Source organism: Poecile atricapillus, chromosome 5 (genome assembly GCF_030490865.1).
Source record: "Poecile atricapillus isolate bPoeAtr1 chromosome 5, bPoeAtr1.hap1, whole genome shotgun sequence".
Classification (NCBI taxonomy): Eukaryota; Metazoa; Chordata; class Aves; order Passeriformes; family Paridae; genus Poecile; species Poecile atricapillus.
Genome location: NC_081253.1, coordinates 18,885,633 through 18,903,123, shown reverse-complemented (window position 1 = coordinate 18,903,123; position 17,491 = coordinate 18,885,633). Strand labels below are relative to the sequence as shown.

The window sequence follows — 17,491 nt, the reverse complement described above, 5'->3', positions numbered from 1 at the left end:
ATTTAGTGAGAGCTTTTCTAGCAGATGCTTTGTCCGAGTTTATAAAATATACTCAGACAACCTCAATTTCATTTGAACAAAAGAATATTTGTGTGGCCTATATTCCTCTTTTCTGCTTCCAGCTTATGTTCTGCTTGGCTTTGCTGTGCTCAATACTTACAGGTGCTATTCATAGTAAAAAAAACCCAAAAAACAAAACAAACAATTCTTCAAAGCAGAAAATGTGGGTTTCAGCTTCTGAATTTTTGCATACATATTCTGATGAGTTTTGTGCTGTTGAATATATGCATATTTGAATTATCTTATGGCCCAAGGCATACTAAAACTGCTGGGTACTTGAGAAGGAGCAAGGCATACAGAAGCTGGAATCTACACCCTAGAGTTTATTTAAGGAAATATTTAGTTCCCTTATGTGTTTATAAGACTGTATTTTGAAAATAGTAATTGAATTGCCAATATATGATGTTACCAGAAGTTCTTAAGAGATTAAATAAGGAAGGCATACCCAATAAATTCAGTGTGGGATATGGGATGCGTGTTATGGGACTCTGCTGATATTATCAAATCTGACAGTTACTGACCAGTGAAAATGATTTGTCTAAGACATTAGAATTGTATCTATAGGCATTGCAATGCCTGAATTTGTGTTTTACAATAGAAAGATTAAAATTTCATTAAATTGGATCAATGAATAGAAGTGAATTGCTTTTTTGAATTCCCTTGTCCTTTTCCATCAGATTACTGATATATGTGCCGTGTACTTCGTTCTTCTTAGTCATGATGTTTATGTAATAATTGTGAATTTAATTTAATAGCTTCTTTTTTTTTTTCTTTTTTTCAAATTTCATTTTCCAAATAACATTGGGGATTGAAAAGAAATTATAAGAAAAACAACTGGTCTAAAAAGTTGCCTGATCTTAGCAACTGATTTGCCTGATCTTAGCCAAATTTGCTTTGGGAATTGCAAAGCTGGTTAGTTTTTTATTTTAGTCCCAACTTACTCTGCCCTTGGTTTCACCTGGTCTATGCAGTTCCTGCCACAGTAGAACAAATGGTTATTAGAGCTGTAAAGTGTTAATATGCAACAAATAAGTAATAGTATAATGAAAGCATGAGAAAAAATATTTCTGAACAGATGATCCAAAGGCCACAAGTAAAGTAAGTCAGAGAGGTTTTACATGTATCTTTGTAATCAACCGAACTTTCACACCATGATTTTTCCAATGAAACAAACAAGTACATCTTTGGAGGTTCCCCTATCACCAGCAGTAATTTTCTGCTTTTGAAAAGCTGCACAAACTTATCAAATAGTAATAAGAAAGGTCTTGATCCTGTTCTCATTGACTTTATTCTGAGTTTAGCAGTGACTTGGAAATGATCCCTGCTGGATGGAAAATTATTACATAAAATAGAATGTGTAATGGGTGGTAGTTTTGACTTGGAATTTTGCTAGAATTATCATTCTCATTTTTACTGTTGACTCCTTAATTTAGTTTGCTAAAACAATTCAGTGCTTTGTGAGATATATTCTCATCTTACCTTGTATTACACTAGGACCACATCCTTGCTTGGAAGAAAATGACCAGATTGAATTAGTAGAATATTCTGTATCTGGGAGATAAGTTAGATAATTTGTCTAAGCATAAACTAGAAAAGTAAAATTATCACTAGATTTTAAGAGCATGTTGAAATAAAAGAACAAGCAGAGGAAACATTTATTTATAACATTCTCATACAATTGGTATTCTCTTCATCAGGAAATTGAGGTCAAGGAGAGTCCTATGCAAAAGCACTAATGCAAGTGAAATCAGTAGGTGCCTTCCTAATTAAGTTAATTTTATAAAGCTCTTTCTCTGCTTTGTTTCTTTTTCCAGTTTGTTAAACTTTACTGAATGATATGTGACTTAGCTCCTGAAAATATAGATATCTATGTTGTAAATGCACTGGCCTCCTGAGTGGCAGAATTTTTATTAGTATACTTACGTTTTCAAGATTTATCTTATGAGCATCTTAAAACTTCAGAGCCTGCTGCTTTCTCAGTTAAAAAACTTTAAAAATTGTTCTATTAAGTTTTATGTTGTCACATAAAAAAAAAATATACCCTTTCCAGTCTCCCAGATCAAACTGTGCACCATTTTGTCCTGAGGCAGACAACATTTTCAGTCACCTTTATTTTACATAGCTCTTTCTCTGTCGTGGGCTTCTCTCTGCCAGTCATGATTCCTTCTCCCTTCCTGTTGTGGGGCTTTCTGGTTTTTTGTTGTATTTCTTTTTTTTTTGTTTTTTTCTTTGTTTCCCCTCTTCAGGCTGCATGAAGTCTTTTTTACTGCAGAAATGGCCAAAGGTGAGGATACTTCTCAAGTTTGGAGGTGATTCTGCAAAACCTGTATCTTTCTTTCCCTTTACTGAAGATTTCCCCTCCTCTCTTCCTACCATTCTGGGGAACGATCTGATGAGACAGTTACTGCCTGCTATGTAGAGCCCAGCCAGCTGTAGCAGGACACTTGCAGCTGGGTGGCCATCCCAGGTGTCATTCGAGCTGGTGCATGATACCAAGGAACATGAGCTGCTTTTGCATCCCTTAAACATTGCAGCTTGCCCATCAAATACTGGGACAAAACCACTGTAACTGTTATTAAAAACCATATTTCTGATAAAGACCAAAGCACTCTGTACTTTTAAAGAAATGTTAACATGTAATTGAGTAATTCTAATGAGTATAGAAATTGTAATTCTCCAGATATACATACATGTAATGGGAGCGATTACCATGCAACAGTAAACCATCACTGCTATTATAAAACCATAAACTGTTATTCAATATACTATAAAATTCAAAATCTAATTGAATGTGCTAGTTTAGCATAATTCCCACAAGCCATCAGTCTTTAATATTGTGAAATGAATGGGGGGGTTGTGGAGCTATTCATTGTTACTGACAAGCAATAACCACTGGAATGAAACTCCAATTATCAGCAACCATTAATCACATTTACTGTCATCTGCAATGTCAAAAAAAATATTCTAAACAGCTAAAAGGAATTTATATCTCTTATGTTTTAACTCACTTTATAGAAATCAGATGGTTTTTTGCTGGAATAAGCAGGGAATTACAAAAGAGTATTTTCAGTCCTGCTCAGTCTTGTATTTTCCAGTTTAAAAAACTCCTCCCACTTTATTGCATTTTGATGGAGGCTTAGGTGCCGTGCAGGTTTATTTCTACACAGTTATGTATGATTTATACTATAATTGTTGCTAGCACGATGTTATTGCAGTCACTAGCTTTAAAAATAAGAAATTATAGAGATCATCTGAGCATGCAGTTCACTAGTCTGTTCCAGGAAAGTAATTAATGTTGCTTTTAGGATGCACTTGATCAGGTGTAGTGTTCTTGGAGATGAGGGTGTAAACAAGGGTAGCAGATTCTTGCTCAGAAAACACTGTTCAATACTTCTCATCTTGTTCATTTTTCAGAGTCTGTTGTTTACTTCAAATAATTGTTTTCCCTCAAACCTACGCAGTATATCAAAACCACAGATGCACATCTCTGGGAATATGGGGATAGGAAGCTGTTCAGTACTAGTGAGTGGATTGGCCCTTTGTGCAGTTAAAAGGCCTCACTTGCAAAATGGGATCTGCTAACCAAAAATTTCCCCTAAAAATAGCAAATAACATCGCTGGGCTGTTAAGGGCACATTGTGGCCTTACTCTCAAATGATACTGAGGTTTCTACAGAAACTCAGAACATCATCCTGAGTGATCAGGATTTGAGACTTTGCCAGTTGTTTACCTTGAGAGTCTGTCAGCTTTTGCTGGCATAAAAAGACTTCAATTTAGAATGAGGAAGTGTTTTGGAAGCAGAATAAGGAAAAAGACTAAGGAAGAATTTGGAAGCATCAGTCCACAATATGCTGTGAATAACTTCATTTAGAAAAAGCACTTAAATCCTAAATATTTTCTTTTCTGTATTATTTTTCACTCATGATTTCAACACTTCATAACCCAGTGAAGATACAAGTACTCAACACAAATCAGCGGAGCGGGTATAACATCTGTTCATGATGTAGTGCAAATATCCAGCAGAGTATCTTTTTAGAAGAAACATATGAGAAATGATGACTGAACTATATATCAAAAGAAGCCCTAAATATACACAAATTGTATTTAGCTATGTCTGAGGCACCTCTAAGACATAGAGCAATTGTTTATTTTTCAAGTTTTTGAATAGAGGTGTATTTATAAAATTGGATATAGTAGTGCCTCTGGAAGTGAAACTCAGAGGTCGACTGTACTAACAGTTTTATTATTCCAGTTATTATTTATATAACCAGTTTCTTATTTATATAACCAGTTTTCCAAATTTTCAAATACTGCATTTTCATTAAAACCAGCATGTGTGTAATTGACAGGGTTACATCTTTAAGATCCTGTCCTCTCCGAAATCCTCATCAAAATGCCACTCATCAGCCTTGATTACTTAAAAACTGTGGTTGGATAAAAATACTTTATTTCTGATTTTCTTGCTGAATCTAATTGAATGTTCTTCCTCTGAAACACAGCAAATTCTTGGCCTACCAGCATTTTTCTTAAACTAACTGAAGACACTGAAAGTGAACACATCTAAGATAATCAATATTATACTACAGTACTGTCATGATCAATTAATCAAAAAAATTAAGTGCCTAAATGAATTGAACTGACAGAAAAAACAACACCATAAGAAAACTTTCGAACATGATTCTTTCCTGGACTTCAACTCCCAAACTCTCTCATTTATAATTTTCTTCATGTTTTTCTGAGTTGTTCAATGTGAAACTTGAATAGTTTGTAAATTTAGTAAAAAATAGTAGTAGAAATAACAACCATGCTATGATAAGATTTTAGTCTGAAGAATTCATACTGACATTCTATTTCCCATATTTAATTAAACATTTCTATCTTTTCAGAAGAAATTACTAAGTATTTTAAAAAGTTATTTTCCATTCCCAATTTAAAACTGCTGCACTAAAAATTTATCATAACTAGCACATTCATTTATGCTTGTTGTCAAGGTGACAAAGTTTATAAGAGTAGCAGAAATCAAAGTATTTAAAATGTAGTTTTAAATTCTTTATGTAGTAGGGTAAAGTAAACACTAATTCTGTCAAACACTAGTTATCTTTCATTAGTATGGAATTGAATTCAGTCTTGGAAGAAAAAAACATATAAATATTACTCTGTCATGTAATAATAAACAGACTTCCTTTAAAGAAGATAATAATAGACAATTTGGTAATTTAGCAAGTTTATTTGCAACACTGTGTCTTTAAACTTGAGCTGTCAGTTAACTCATATTCAAGATTCCTGCTCACTTAAAAAAGGAAGAACACCCTTGACTATAGTAGTGAGAAGTGGCTTTTCCCTTCCCTTTATAACTCCCTTTCTTTCTTTATCTCTCACTGAATAATAACCCTCATTTACTGACATCAGTCATTTCTGCCATCAGCCTTTTTTATGGCTGGAACAGAAGTATGAATGGCACACACATGGAAATGTCTGAAAACTTCACAGATTTTGATAAGAGACTGGAGAATGTGTCATGAGTTGGTGTTATCATTAGCTGAGAAATGAAAATGGATGCAGTAATTTGCTCAGCAATTACAGCTTGGCCCCTCCTACCATTACTGGGCAGTATTTACAGATGTTAATCAGTGCAGTGGCAAACCTTGAGACTGGTAAACTGCACCCAGTGGGTTTTAGTAGCGAGTACAAGCTAGCAAGGGCCATGCAGCCATGATCCTCTATTCGCTTTCCTGTGAGCTTCTGTTTTCTTCAAGTGACATTGAGACACTTAAATGTCTTGCCAAAAGAAATTTAAAAAAAATTCCTAATAGCTGCTAAAAAGTAACAGGAAAGCACAGTGTGTAACCCATAATAGGAAATATTTGGAGTTACTAGAATTTATCTGATTTGATCCTGCTAGAGGTCTGGCTAAATGGAGCAATCTACTTTTTGGCTGCTCAAACTGAACACTTGCATAGATGACAGATTTGAAGATGTCATCTGAAATACTGCACAATTATCATGAATAATTTGAAAATATTCTGTTCTTTAAACAGATCTTAAAATGTCTTATTCAATAGGCTACAGCATTTAGAACCAAACTACTCCTAAAACCAGCAGGGCTGTGTGTTTCTGGTATTTGGTACCACAGTATTTGTAATTTAAAATTTCAGTGGTGACTGAATAATAGGTCCCAAAGAATGATCTAACCTTGGCTGGATTTTGTTTCAGTCAGAAAATTCTGCTTGTGAATTCTGATATATTGTAAGGAGAAAGCCTTTTTAAATTTGGAGTTGTTGTTTGTTTTGAAATTTCTTAGATCCTAGGGACAGCTCATTTACCTGGTATCAAATGGACACAATTATTATTGTTTTACTTTAACTGTTTCCAGCAAATATTCTCCCACTTTATTATAGTTTTAATCATTCATGTATTGGTTTTATTATAGCTGTGCTTATGGAATCGCATTTAGAGATTACTGATTAAATGTTTTCTCCAGCCTACCCCATGTAAAAATTATCTTTTATGTAAAACCGTATTTTGGGAATATGTGTAGCATTACACATAGCATTTCCTGACTTTGGAGTCAAATCTGCTTTAATGCTGTCTGTAGGTCACTACATATCATGGCTGGCAATTTCTTTCTGTTAAAATATTCCTGATAGAGTTTATTACTTTTTAGTAGCTGGAAGGTATTGTATTGCACTTTCAGCTCTTTATTTAGTTTCATCTCTGTTTCAGTTACAGACCTTACTTATATAATTAAGAACTATGCAATTTGCCCTCATTTTTCTATATGCCTTGAGTGTGTTCTTTCACTTTTAGTGCCCTCCCCAAGGTAATACAGAATAATAACATACCATATGGCAAATGGAATGTGCTGTAACACCAGGCAGTGTCTTTTATCATGCAGCTTTTACAGTATGACATTCCCAAGTTTGTAACTGATGAATATTGCATGTAGTAGAGAAATTCTAGATGTATGATGCTGCTTCTCTCATTCGAGGCATCCTTACTGATACTCTGCAAGCATGCAGCAGCTATCAATCAGCAACACACCAGGAACTGGCAGAATGCCTCAACGTGTGGCAGTCCTACCAAACTGCAGAAAGTTATCATGAGCAGAGTATTGTGTTATCATGGATTGTGGAACATAATTGATATGTTAACAGTAATAATGGGTTTTGTATAGTTTGTGAGGCTCGGCTAAGGATTTTTGTATGTTTTAATATCTTTAGATCTCTTGGGAATTCATAGAAAGTGTTTTTTCAGTTGTGAATTTCCATAGGTTTGGAGTCAGTATTCTGAAACATGCTGTCTGGAAACATTAGATGCTATGATAACTAAATATTAGTATACGTAAGGATTTTGTAGATGAGTTAAAGTACTTCTACAGGGCCAAACTTTAAAGGAATTTCCATTTTGTGGATATACTAAGTGAGTGTGATAAGCTGATGGTATTATTTAGGGATGCAAAAACCTGTAAGTTACCATTTTGTAATAATTCATGTGTGTTGCTATACCAACATCTTAGGTTAGCTTTAATTTTGTGAGTGGAAAGGAGATGTATCGATTAAGTAGATAGATCTGTAATGTTTAGCTGTGGGGTTTTTTCCATCTACTGTTTGTGGCAAAATATAATTTCAGACTATTCTAGAAGAAAGTATTGCTAAAAAGTTTATAGGATATTTCTGTCATGAACAGTTCCATCAGGTGACATGCAGTTAGCCTAGTGTCCAGTTTGTTTTAGGGACTAGAGATTATATAGTCCACTATGTTTATGCTCTCACTGTGACACTACAAGTGGTGCAGCAAATTTTCTCCAAAACAGATGAGCAGAAGAGGAAAGGATGAATTGTTCTTCCTTGTTCATCCAGATCTGGTCTTTGGTAAATGTATTTCTACTCCTCTCTGGTCATGCTTAGGAAATGTTAAGTGTGACCAAGCTCTAAACACTTTACACCTCTCACTGTAGGAAGAAAGGGGTGGGTGATAACAGATGGTGCTTTTCTGCAGTGTGCTTGTAACGCCCCAAGAGATCAGTTTGAGGACAGTACATTGTAAGATTTGAGAACTTGGGGCTGTTGAGAAGGAACAGGAACACACACAGCACAGCTCACTTTCACTCCTCTGTCAAACCACTAATCAATTGGCTTGCTGTAGCAACTAGTACAATGGTTTATCTAAACAAAATAAAATTAAATACAGGAAATGGATTCTATTAAAAGAAATGTAAGATACCAGTATAATAAATACTTGCACTGAGTGTAACAGCAATTTTGCTCAAAAAGTAAATTCATTGTGTAAGTTAGTAGGGTATATGTATTGTGTGTACATATGTCCTAGACACATATAGAAGGAATTCTCAGAAATACTAGGAAGGGAGGATACACTTTTTGGCACAATTCTTTGTACATTTTACACTTTATAGAGAATCACCTGAATTCCATACCTGAGTTTTAGAAACAGCTCCGTCTTTTTGTCCTTAATTTTTCTTTCTTGCTTATCAGCGTCATATCTACTGCTGTTCTCCACTGTTTGCTTGTATCCTCATCACATATGAAACCAGTGTGGACTCTGTACTGGAAAACCTGCATTGACAAAAATGCATGAGTTACATATGTGTAAATAACAGCCTTCTTGTTTCACTGCTTTTTTTCTGTCTTCCATGAAAAGAGAGGAACGATTGGAGACTTGGGGTCAAATACTGAAGTAATAAGTTTATAGATACGAATACCGAAATGATTTTATACTGCTAACCACTTAAATCCATGCACAAAACCTATTTATATACATTTTTTGCACAAAATGTATCAACACAAACATGTAGAAATAATGTGTGTCTTACAACTGAAAATGCGTGCTTATGAGAAAGAGAGAATACAAGTGTTTGTCAAGTTGTCCTCTGGAAACCCAAACAACACCTTTAGAGTGACTGCTCAGAGGTGTCACAGACCAGTTTACTTGCAGCACTGACCTGATTTCTTTTAGGCCTGGTCTTGAACCTATCTGAGACACTTCTGCAAAGTCCAGTGATTTTCACAGAATCCTGATCAGTCTTGGTAGAATTATCCTTAGATTGCAAATGGCAAATTTGTAAACTGTTATTTTAAGGTTTTTCTGTTCTGTTTTCTGGTTTATCACTCTTTGGTGTTTTTTTGGTGGTGTGTTTTGTTTTGGGGTTTTTTTTGGTTGTTTGATTGGTGGGAGTTTTTGTTTCTTTTTGATGTGATTGTTTTTTCTCACAGAACTTATATCTTGGCTTTTTCCAGTTCCTAACAATTCCTCCTCCATCTCTTATGCATCTTTCTCCACCTTTGCTTTTGAATAATCATGACTTTAGGTGAGAATTTGTAAATTAAAATTGTCCTGTGTAACACTGTCCTGTGTTACGACCTTAACTTTTTACCAACATTCTTATTTCTAATCTTCTGACTTCCTTAATTAGAGTCCAAGATAAATACCTCTTTGTGCAATCTGATTATGATTATTTGAAAAAACACATTTTTGTCATACAACCAGATACAAAAAATAATTAAAATTTGGGAATGTACAACAGTGACAAAGAATTTCAATTGTATTAAACTATTGGCTATTGGGATACTGTTTCTAGAATTAAAAAATTATTTTGAAATAATTTATGGGGAATTTATTTGCTTGAGAAGGACAGCAGCTATATTTTTTGACCCTTTCCCAGTAGGATTTGTTTCAGATTGAAGACAAAAAGCATAGAAATACTTAAAATGGCTTCCTTTAAATGGTTCTACCTTTACAGCAAGGAGTCCTTGAGTGTCCAGTCTCAAGGACTGCACAAACCTCTGCAACAGCGTGCCTGACAGCTGAGCCTGGACTGGCAGGTTTCTGTGGCTGGGAGACACTCAAATATTGTACAGTGGACAGAATAAAAGATGTAATTATCTTAAAAAGGGTAGAATTAGGATTCATGTTTCCCTTTGTCTCATTGCCAGAAAGCTTTACATACAATAAACATAGTCATCAAAACTCACTTATGACAAGTAAAGGTTGGCTTGTGCATCATTTATCACAGAGTTCTGCCACTAGTCTCATCTTCATACACTTTAACATGTAAGATGTGTTGCCTTACAGCATGCCACATGTTATTAAGTATCCAGCTTTTCACGGGGATGATATTAAATGAAAAGCATTCTTATTTGCCTGGAAATGTATGCCATACACCAAATACTGTTTTATCTGTGATTACTTAGCAGGAACCATCTGTCACGTCCCCACCCCCTCAGTGCTGAGAAAGGCAGAGACTGAAGGTGAGAAATATATTTACTTCTGACAACAAAAGCAGCAGCTGCTGTTACTTTTAGCTGTAAGGCAAACATGCTGGAAAAGGTGACTATCTGTTGTGGTTCTGGTGTACTGGGACCAAACATGTCTGTTGTTGACAGCAAACCTCTTAAAATTTGGAAGAAAACTGCTTTATGGATTGTGTCAGGATGTACAACCACAGCTCCAGCTGGGAGGTAGAACCAAGAAGAAACTTTGGGCTAGAAAAGTATCAGGGCAAAATCAAGAATTTCTCCCTTCTCCTCCTTTCCTTTTGGTAGATACTGCAAAAGACATTATTTTCTCTAATGCTAACACAAGATTCTGAAATTAAGCACAGCAGGTAGAAACACCCAGCATAGAACTAAAAAAAAAACCTAAAAAATTGCATATATATATATATATATATACACATATATATATATATGTCAAAATCTTTTCCAGGGCTGACCGCTAACTATTCCGAGTGGAAAAGGTACAAACTCTGCTGTTCAATCTGCCAATTTCCCTTCTTAAAACTCTGGCACTCTATTTTGAGGGCTCGGTATTCCAAACTTTTTTATTTTATTCCATTGAAGGCTAAGAAAGATATTTACAGAGACAATTTTTTTTTTTTTTTAATAGGATTAGAGAAAAGAGGTATACTTTTAAATTTATGGGAAAGGGGTATTTTTTCAGAAAAATAACTTAATTCCTGTTACTTTCTTTCACAGTGCTCAAGGGGAGCACTGTGCTAGGATGTAAATGTACTGAGAGCATATTTCAAGACCAAAATATAAACACTAGTGGAAAAGGGCACTTTATGCAAATGTTTCCTGAGTGATGGCTCTCTCTCCCTGATGATTCTAGTAAGACAGAGTAATTTGGGAAAATAAGTGGAGTGCCCTGCCCTTTCACTCTTTTCATGTATATCCCCTTGCAAATATGATTATGACAAAATAAAAGGTTCATTTAGGTGGGAGCTTCTAAAAAATTTTCATTATATCCCCATAGAAAATGTAGAGATAAAGTAGAGCTATAAATGACAACACTTATAGGAAGGGGAAACAGATCAACATGCCTTACTCTGTATTGCACTCGTTTTCCTTTTACAGCCCACCTGTCAGTCCTGTTATCGTTGTCTAGAAAAGAATTTACAGCAAGTCTTTGCTTCAATCAGTTTCCATGGTAACTTGGTTCTGTTTTAAAACCTTTACATAAAGATGGCTTGGTTAAAATGATAATGAGCTGCAGTGCTCGTCCATACCTGAACTACCTTTCCCATTGCTCAAAAATAATCAGATAGGGGTGTCACTCCATCTGCTCTAGTTCCTTTGGTATCTACAACACTGTTTCAGTAACCTAGTCAGATCAGCTTGCCATTTGGAAATCTCAGTTTTCAGAGATGTAGGGGATTCAGGCTACTGGCTAGTGTTTGTACATGACTTTCTGTGAAGCAGAGAAAATCATGTTGGGGTCTGGAGTCTTGAGTTCTGAGGAAGGATCCCTGTGCATGTACAGTACCTGCAGTGGGGCTGAAAACTCCAAGCACCATGGCGTCTTCTAACACGTGAACCTAAAAATGCAGGCTGTCTCCCTTGCAGAAAACACTTTCTCAAAGGAATGAAAAATAACCTTCAGACCACATCAAGGGGGAAAAAAGATCAGGGAACAAAACCAAATGCAAGTTTTAATTGATTCTAAGAATATTGTGATAATACCCCATCATTGTGGATTATGTATGTTTTATCCAGCCTTTAGTTATCCCTTATCCTAGTTTCAAGCTTATCTATTACACTCATAATTTCTGCTTCTCTGGCCCAGTTTGACTTTGTCCTTGACAGTCTTGTTTTTCATTCTGATTACTTTATACCAATTCTCATCTAGGAGAAAAATCAGCATTTTTTAAAATGTAACTTAATAACACAAGTTTCAATTACAGGGAATATAAAATGTCTAATGTATATCTGACAGAGTTCTTCAGCAATTATTCTGAAAACTTGCTGCATTCCATAGAAGATGACACTTTCCATGTGCTATCAGAAATTCTTAAGATTCTGTACTAGATCTGCTCTTATTGTGTTGGGTAGCTTAATGTTTATATAAGAAGTTTTTGTTCCATTAGAGGCACTTGATAGAATTTATGAAGAAAATTTTACACATCTGTATCTGCCAGGCAGGAATTTAAAAAGCTGCTGAATGCAGGTACAAAAAGCTGCTGAATGTATGTATACACCAGTTAACTTATACTTGAGTTTTACCAAAGACTTGGTAAATATCTCATGTTTCAGCATGGGACAATACATTATTTTTCCATAGTAAGTGGTTGTCCAGCTGGTCCATATTAAGCATCTTAAATAACAGAGTCAACCTGGTCATCTACTGATTCCTTTAGGTAATTTAATCTTCTTGTAGTTTAGTTGCCTTTTAAAAATAGTCAGTATCCTTGTCCCAAACCAAATAATATGGGTGTACTAGAAGTTTGATTTAGACCTACAGAATTCCTCCCCAAAACATTGGAGAAAAAAAAAAAGCTTTCAAATGTATTTTTTCCAGCTCTTATTTTTAACCAACAGTTTCATTTACTCCTGATGTCCTAGCACTCTCCTGTAGTCATTAATTTCTTAGGGAAGAGCACTGTCAAATCAGGGTATCATAAATCTACTGAATTCCTTTCATCAGTCATGGCAGTAACATCTTCACAGTACTCCTGTGTGTCAGTAAAGCATGACCTTCTCTGACTGATCTGGGCAGACTATGCTTAATTGAACTGTGCTTTTCCAGTGAGCATTTCAGCTTTCACACAATGATTTTCTTCGCCAGCTGACATACAAACAACTGATCTCTGTTTGTTGGATGAAAGAATAAATTACATCTGATGCTTTGTCAGTCGAAAAAAAAAGTCGTTCTTATTTTTAGTACTTTCAATATCTTTTATCTCAATTGAACAATTATATCTGCTTAAAATTTCCATGTTTTTTAATTCTTTTTATAATCCTTTATGTTAAAAAAAAGAGGACTGATTCTGTGCCTCTTCGCTTTTGTAGAATTATGGATTCCATCCTGATGAAAAATCAGTGCTTCAGAAATACTGCACCTTGATATGAAAACTGAGCGTACGAGTTGGCTGCTTGAGATGGGAAATTCCTTGTTTTACATGGGCTTGAGTACAGTTCTTCATTTAATTAATCTGCTTATTACAGTGTAATGCAACTATAAGCTATACTTTATTTTGCCCTGGAATTTTTTCATATGTATAGCAGATCAATTACTATCTGCAAAACCATCTCAGTTATATTATTTCGTATTTCAGCTTCTGATTAAAAATTACTGTTAAATTTAGACGGTCTTATTTCTTAATTTTTAGTTCATTATGCTAACTTACTTTTTTAGAAGACTTTTCTTGATTAATTTTTATTTTGCAATGTCTTTTATTATCTTATATCAATTATTACCAAGTGTTTGAGACTACTAGTATCTATTACTAATCTAATTGTCTGCTGGTAGGATTCTAAATAGTTAATCTCTGAGCTTTAAATAATTACATTATTTTTCCCCTTTTTTCCCTACCCTCATGTGCTGCCCTACACAGCTGGTTATTTTTAATTTTGTATATAATTAATACGATTTTATTTGATACCAATTTTCCCCCTCACTGCTTTCTAAAGACATATATTTTGAAATCTAGTTAAACTGTGATTAAATAGAACAAACCTGTTTGGATAAAATAATTACAGCTCACATATTCATTCATCCATGAAACGTCACATTACAAATCTCAGACAGCTCTGCTGCTGAAGGCTGAAAGGGCTATGTATAAACAAGTATGTAAAAGGGGAATTAGTAGGATAAGAAGTTAACTGTATTTCCAGTTCCTGTTGGGATATGCTTTTGAGCTCCATGAACTTTGCAATGGTAGTACCAGCCTAAGTCTCCCTCTTTCCTGGGTCTTTTGGTCCTCTTACAACCTACGTGATGAGTCACCCAAACTTGCACATTATGTCATAAACTGAGTTTCAAAATACCTCTCTCTCTGATTTCATTCTCCTTATGCAAAGTATCTCCTCTCCCTGGTTACATGTGAGAAATCATGTTTTGAAGTGTGTTACACAGGAAGAGATTAGCAGAGGAATACCATTGTGAATGTTACCGGCTGGAGGTGCAGAGAGAGTTTGGAGAGTGTTTGGAACAGGGAATAGCAGCGCTTTGTTTCTCCTCTTTGCTTGCTCCTTCTGTGAGTAGCACAGCCAAGACAGGAATTTGAAAGCAAGTTTATCAAGATCACAAAGTTGTTTTCAAAGTAGAAAGGCCAATAAAACTGAATCAGACACTTTCCCTTTGGCATATGTGGTTTGTTTGAATCAAAACTGCAGCACGTGAATAATCTCAACACTCTTTCCTTCTGCTGTTCTCTTGAATCCAGTCCTCCTCCTGACAGAGGTACTGGCCTAAATGCTACTGATCTTTATTGTTGTGAGTAGCAAACTATAATTATTTTATAATGGTGCAGGATAGGACAGAGCAAATAGTTGCAAGGGACAGAAGAGCTAAAAGCTCAGACCAAACCTTCAGGCACAGTTAAGAGAACACCAAACCCTGTTCTGGTAAGACCAAAAAATATTGTCAAGAAGTTTAATTTAATTTAGTTTAATTTAGCTTAATTAAGAGATTCTTGTCTCTAGAAGCTCTTTGTGATGACTATCGACACATGGAACTATCAGATCAATTATTTGTCTTTTAACAGAACTGTTTTAAAACCATACCCTTTGAGATCACACTAAAATTTTAAAATTTCCACCCTATTTGGTAGATAACTGATTATCACAAACATAATATTTTCATATCTTCTAATAGCACTGAATAAGTAGGTACATATAGTTTCAAACTCTGTTTGCTGTCTCAGTGTGACAAAGACATAGTTAACCATTAGGTCTGGAATATAACAGAGGCTGGTGAGTAGGACTCAGGGAAATTCAAATTCCTTTCATAGCTCCTAGGCTTTTCTCCTTCTTCTATAGAAGGGAGACCATGAGTTCCAAAATTTGTGCAATGGTAAGAAATACATTCCAGACTCTGTGATTCCCAGCTCTTATGAGGAAGAACCTAGGCAAAATAAAATTAATAATACCTAGTTTCTCGACAAGTGTCATAATTTTGACTTGATTTGCTTCATGATTAGAATTTCCAACATGAAGATTTTCAATGACATTACATAAATAAAGCTAGTGTAATATGTCATTCTTCCAAAATTTATATTAGGTCCCACATGATTCCATTTCTAGAAAGAAATGCATGCTTCCCATATAAACTTTAAAAGTATTGTATAAGCAATTAATTTTTATCTGTGTACTGAGAATCTGGGGTTTGGGGGTCTATTCATAAAATCCAAATTAGCTTGTTTGATTTTTCCTTTTCCTTTCCTTCTTTAAAAAAAGTGTAATTTGAAGGAAGCACAAAGTCAGATTCAAGAAGTAATTTGGGGCTCTTGAGATTATATGGAAATTATATTTCCTCTTAAAAAGGGAAAATAATTATTCTTTTCTAAATTACAGATGTGAAAAGAGTCAGCTGTGGAAGTATGTCTTGAGCTACAACAACAAAAGCAGAGTCAATCAACAGAATAACAATGTCTGTCTGGGTCTGGCAATGTTCTAGAAAATGGGGCAAATATCAATCTAATTTAGAATATTATGAATTCCAAGGCTACACATACCATAGTTATGGGTCTGGTTCACCATCTTTGAAGTCCAAAGTGCCTTATGGATGACTGAGCTTTTATACTGGAAGTGAAGCTCAAGGGGAAATGGGTTTGATAATTTTTGCTAAGATGTCAGTTTAGTCAATCAGAAAATAGCCTAGAAAAATAGGATTAGGATGAAACAGATTTTCACAAATCTGTCAATGTGTAAATGTGTAAGCTTCTCTAGTCACCTGTATTTCTGCCCTTCATCTCCAACAACACAAGTATAAAATCAAGACTTGAGACAGTTTAAAGAAGCTCAGCTTTAAAAGGGAGAAAAAAAAATCAAATAAATTCATGTGAAAAAATTAGGGCAAGACTCTCCAGAAAAGCAGAATTCAAAACATATGCTGAGGAGATGCATGCTGATCTGAATGTAGTAAAAACATTAAAAAAAAAATTTTTAAAAAAAAGTGTCTGTAAAGCAAGTAAATGCCATTTGTACAAGTGATACTCTAATCTTTGTGCTGTTCAGGATTGTTTTACCTTTCCCTCTATCCTTTTAAAAGGACAATAAATCTCTAACGCTGCCTTTAATACATACAAAATTACCCATCTAGCATCTCTTTTATATTGTTAAAATGCCCAGTCCTTTATTATCCATATTCAGAGATTTCAATAGCTAAGTAAATGGTTTATGCATTCAGAAGACACTGTAGTTAGTGCTTAGTAGACCAAAAGCCCTCTCAATCACTACCCAAACTTAATTGTTTTGATGGAGGAACTTAATAGGCAAGCATTCTTTTCTAGCAATTTCCTTTCAATAGTAGTATAATAGTGGGATTTGTTGAATTGTTATTAGTGTGGGGTTTTTTGTCATTTTTTGTTTGATTTTGGGAAGCAGAAGTTGCAAGACAATTTTTTTGACTCAAGAAGCTTAATCACTCATGAGAATTTGTTACCTTTACTACTATAAAATTTACAAATTCAGTCATTACTGAAGCCATGAAAATTAAGTAAAATCAACCATGCTAGACTTAAGAATACCTAAAATACATTTTTAATACATAGGCTCTTTTTCATTTCTAAATGATGGCTGTACTGTTCTCAGCAATGCAAAATTTAGATTTTTAAATTTGGAGAGCGGGAGTTGAGAGAGAACAATGAAGCATGCTACAAATACAATCCAGGAGCTCAGTATTTTTAAGGCCACTTGTCCTTGTTATGAATATCCCTGATAGCTGCCTAAAATCAATTAGATTTAATATAGTCTCAGTAAATTTCTGCTCCTCAGTACTACAGTAACAAATTTTACTAGCAGCATGAGAGGCAGTTTCGGAATTTTTAAAATCTAGATTTGAAAAGAAAGATAATGAAAACAAATGCTGCTTTTCTATAGACACGGTCCTGTGTTGAATTATGGGGTTTTTCCTCTTAGGTTTGCTTTTCATTTTTATGAACATTACACTGGAAATCATCTGTTAGCTATTTTTT

General features: G+C 34.8%; 1 protein-coding gene across 8 annotated transcripts in view; it reads right to left on the bottom strand.

The window, feature by feature from the left end:
* B3GALT1 (beta-1,3-galactosyltransferase 1) overlaps positions 1 to 17,491 on the bottom strand; it is a 175,892-nt gene that overhangs the window by 86,782 nt on the left and 71,619 nt on the right. For all 8 annotated transcript variants that reach the window (XR_009277740.1, XR_009277741.1, XR_009277738.1 and 5 more), the window contains exon 2: positions 8,495 to 8,633. The gene's annotated coding sequence lies outside the window, so the exon portion shown is untranslated. The remainder of the gene's footprint in view (positions 1 to 8,494; positions 8,634 to 17,491) is intronic.